The 3813-nt window shown below is 39.4% G+C and overlaps 1 long non-coding RNA gene across 1 annotated transcript; it reads left to right on the top strand.

Annotated features, from left to right (window-relative positions):
* Positions 1 to 1697: 1697 nt before the first annotated feature.
* On the top strand, positions 1698 to 3464 carry LOC143138531 (uncharacterized). The gene is made up of 4 exons (XR_012990246.1): positions 1698 to 1789; positions 2361 to 2428; positions 2644 to 2754; positions 2885 to 3464. It is a non-coding gene; the product is annotated as an uncharacterized LOC143138531 (long non-coding RNA).
* Positions 3465 to 3813: the final 349 nt, after the last annotated feature.

The following is a 3813-nucleotide window of genomic DNA, read 5'->3' as shown; positions in this document are numbered from 1 at the left end:
AATAGTTTTAGGAGAGAAAAGTGACACAGAAAGTTGGCTACTTGGCCATTGAAATACATAGGGATGGGCGGAGTTACACATTGTACTGCAGCCAGCCACTAGGGGGCTCTGGATTAACGCTCGCATCACTCTTAACAGACGGCACACTGTCCAGTTCTATATATACAGTCTATGGTCTCCACTGTTTTCAGATAGTTTATGATTAAATAGAACGTTTAAGATTGAAATTTGGACACATGCTGCTGTCCTGAGAATTTTCGGTTTCTGTGGTAGCACCCCCCCCCCACCTCCACAACGCTGCATAGGTGCACTGGAACAATCCTTCTAAAACACATTAAACTTTCGTTTAATGGCCTCCTTACACCAAACAACTTTGACAAGATTTGGGAAAGATTCTTGAAAGATTGGAGTCTTTTGAGTAAAGCTTGAATGGGGGGCATTAGTTAAAAGACTACAATCTGTCAAGAATCTTTCCCAAATCTTGTCAAAGTTGTTTGGTGTAAGGTGGCCATAAGACGCGAAACTCACAGAGTGGTCAAGGGTGTTCACTGATATGCTCACATAAAAATCGCTGCAAAAGATTCTTTCCAACAGGTTTTATCATAGTTTTTGTCCAACTCCATTGACTTGTATTGGATGTGCTGTGAGGTACGGTATTACTCCGCCGCCGGAAACGGATATGGGGTTGTTTGTTTTCTTTCTGTAGTCTTGTGCAGTCGCCGTATTGTAAGCTACGCTATCCAAATTATTGTCACGTCCATGGCTAATGCTAAAATGTCTTGGAACTTGCATGATGTGAATGATAGCCTACGTGAATCATTATGTTTTCATCATGAAAGTTCCACAGCCAAAAAAATAGTAAACATACAAAATCATGTAGCCAAATTATTCATGTAGGCTAGGGTTAGACTGTGTCTCAAATCGCGTACTTCTGCACTTACAATACCTAATTTGAGTGCATGAGGGTGTTCACACTGAACGACACGAAGGGCGCTGCAAGTTCCCAGATGGTGCACTCATAACGGTCAAAAAGCTGAGTGTGCAACGCTGGACACTTTACGCCCTTAACGGACGCCATCTTGGCCAAATAGCGGAAGGGGAGGGAGCGTTTTCAAACTTGTGGTCAGGGTTGCCAGATTGGGCGGTTTCCCGCCCAATTGGGCGGTTTTGCAATCTATTTTGCGGGCAAGAATGGGTTTGGGCGGGTGTATAAAAATTGGGCTGGTTTCGGATCAGTTCGGCGGGTTTTTGTAGCCGAAACACATAGGCACTTCAGACCCTTCTTCCAGCGACCCTCAGCAGGCAGCAGTCTCTCACTCACTCACTCACACACCCTCTGGCTGACGTGCCCCCTAAACTCACAACAGACACTCTCAGCTCACGTCACCTGTATCGAAACATGCATTCTAGCTATAAATGGCACACTCTCAAAAATAGGGGTACGGCTGGGGTACATTTTTGTTCTTTTAGGTACAACTTTTGACCCTGTACCTTGAAGGGAACAAAATTGAGCCCCTAAAGTACTAATATGTACCGTTCCTGGATCATTAATGTACCTTTTCGCAAAGGGACCATATTTGTACCTAAGGGTACAAAAAGTACATGGCCTGTCACTCAAAAGTTGTTGGGGGAGGAGATTCGGGACGGGAGCAACCGTTATTTTTCCCCTTAACTTTGTTCATTTCACTCACCAAGAAATGGAGCAACTTTCAGTGAGGAGCTTGGTGTGAGAAAACACATGTGCAGGATGGAATAATCTTTGTGGAAGAGGAGGCAAAGCTATTCAGAGGTAAGGTGTAGTTGCAATTTATCGAAATTCGGTTTGTAAATTGTAAATAGCCTACTGTTACAGTAATGGAGTCAGATTGTTGGCTTAAAGGCTAACATTAGCATTCGCTAGCAACTTAGCCTAGGTTAGCTATGAATTCAGATATTTTTAAATGGAGTTCAAACTCCTTCAATAATGCATGTGTATCCATGTCAATGTTAAGTTTTTGTGGAAGCCAACTTTCACTAGCAATCATTATCCTAACTAGCTTAGCCCATAGATATATGAGCATATCCTAGCACTGTTAGCCATACATACTTGCTAACTTCCCTGAAAGGCTGGTTTAATATCAACGGTAGTGCAGGTGAAAGAAGCCTGGTATGTGCATACATGCAGTAAGCATGATCACTCTCAACACTGTCATTTTGTTTAGGTGAAAATGAGTTGCCTATGTTCACCAGAACATCCTGTTTGTCATTGCTTATCTAGTAAGAAGCTAGAGGGAGCAACTCAGAACCATTATATAATGTTATAAAGTTACTCAGAGCTTGATAACGGTCTAACGTAAATCTAACGTTAATCCTTCTCACAGATACCCACCAAGGCAGAATATGGCCACTTGGAAGTAAGCTTACCTTTCCTAAAGGATCTAATGGCTACGTAAGTTACCCAACTTGGTGGTTTTTTTGAAATGGTATTTTTCTTATTGATGTTAAATACATATAGAAAAGTATTGCATAATAAATTATGCAAATTATAATAATACAGACAACTTTTAGATTTTTTTTTTGTCTATCTTTGTGCTATTTCATTGTTGTGTCATTTTGTTTAATTATATTATTCTATTGCATGGCATTTGTCTCTCAAACACATAGTGGATTAGGCAGCTTTCGTTCATGAAGATATGGTGAAAAGGAGTAAGGAGAAGTTTGGGAGAGTCAGCCGGTCCATGGAACTTGTAATGACTCAGCGCTGATCTATGCCAGGTGAGCAGATTGATATAGTTACATACATGTATTAGACAAGGTATTTTACACAATCTGTCTGAGGCTATTTATTTGTGTGGTTGAAAAAAATATTATTCTGAGGTTTGTGTTTGCATTTTGCTTCCAACAGATGTAAAACCCCTGCTGTCATTGGTGAGGCTACCACTGCTATTGAAAATATGTGAACGTCCTGTAGATCAAGTAAGGTTCCAGTCTAAGTCAAAGTGGATATATGCAGAGGAACAGAAGTTGAAGAGGGGGAAAACAGCAGCCTCCACTGCTGTTGACCTTTACTTAGCACACTCTCCTGAAGAATATGTTGGATTTCTGCCAGTTTTTGAAATTGAACTTTGGTGCCTTTTGAGACTCTTGCCTTTTTAATGGCTCGCCTCATGACTGGAAGGATTGGAGTGTATTTTCTGATTGATTGATTTATTGGTGAGGTAATGAACATTGTAACAATATATTGTACATTTTTACAGGCTTGCTATTATTTCCCAAAGGCTTGCACATTGTTTTCTGAGATACTACTCTAAAATGTCGCTATATGACTCATTACATCACACATATCGTTCACTCAATTGTATGGTGTATGCTGTGAATGAGATCTAAGATCATAGCTACTAAGTTACTGCAAGGACTTTGTTAATTTTGCAACATGTAATGGTTATGGCAAGCAGATACTGTATTTTCATCACTCATACACGAGTATTAACATGAACTTGAAAGCATACAAGGTTTGTTGGAGTAATTACTAACTCAAATATTGGTATTTTATAGATCATATAAAGGTGTTATTAGTGCTATCGTGCAAATTAATATATTTTTTTCCTTCTGCGTATAAACACAATGTGGCTACTCAGGCAAAATATTGTAAACCAAAGTGTTTTATTATTTACACTTACATTAAGAGTCATAACATGTTTTACGTGAATATGTATATTGATATGGATATAAGATACTTTGATGTTTTGATATGAATGTGTTTTTAATATAAACATGTTAACATTTATTGTACCTGTATTCATGTGAAGTATTGTGTGTAATATCCCCCCAGAA

Source organism: Alosa pseudoharengus, unplaced genomic scaffold, assembly GCF_046254945.1.
Source record: "Alosa pseudoharengus isolate Yale_2024_CS ecotype anadromous, Long Island Sound unplaced genomic scaffold, YU_APseudo_1.1 YU_APseudo_1.1_scf_21, whole genome shotgun sequence".
In the NCBI taxonomy this organism is placed as follows: domain Eukaryota; kingdom Metazoa; phylum Chordata; class Actinopteri; order Clupeiformes; family Clupeidae; genus Alosa; species Alosa pseudoharengus.
Note: the sequence above shows the minus strand (reverse complement) of the source record. Positions and strands in the feature narration are given on the sequence as shown.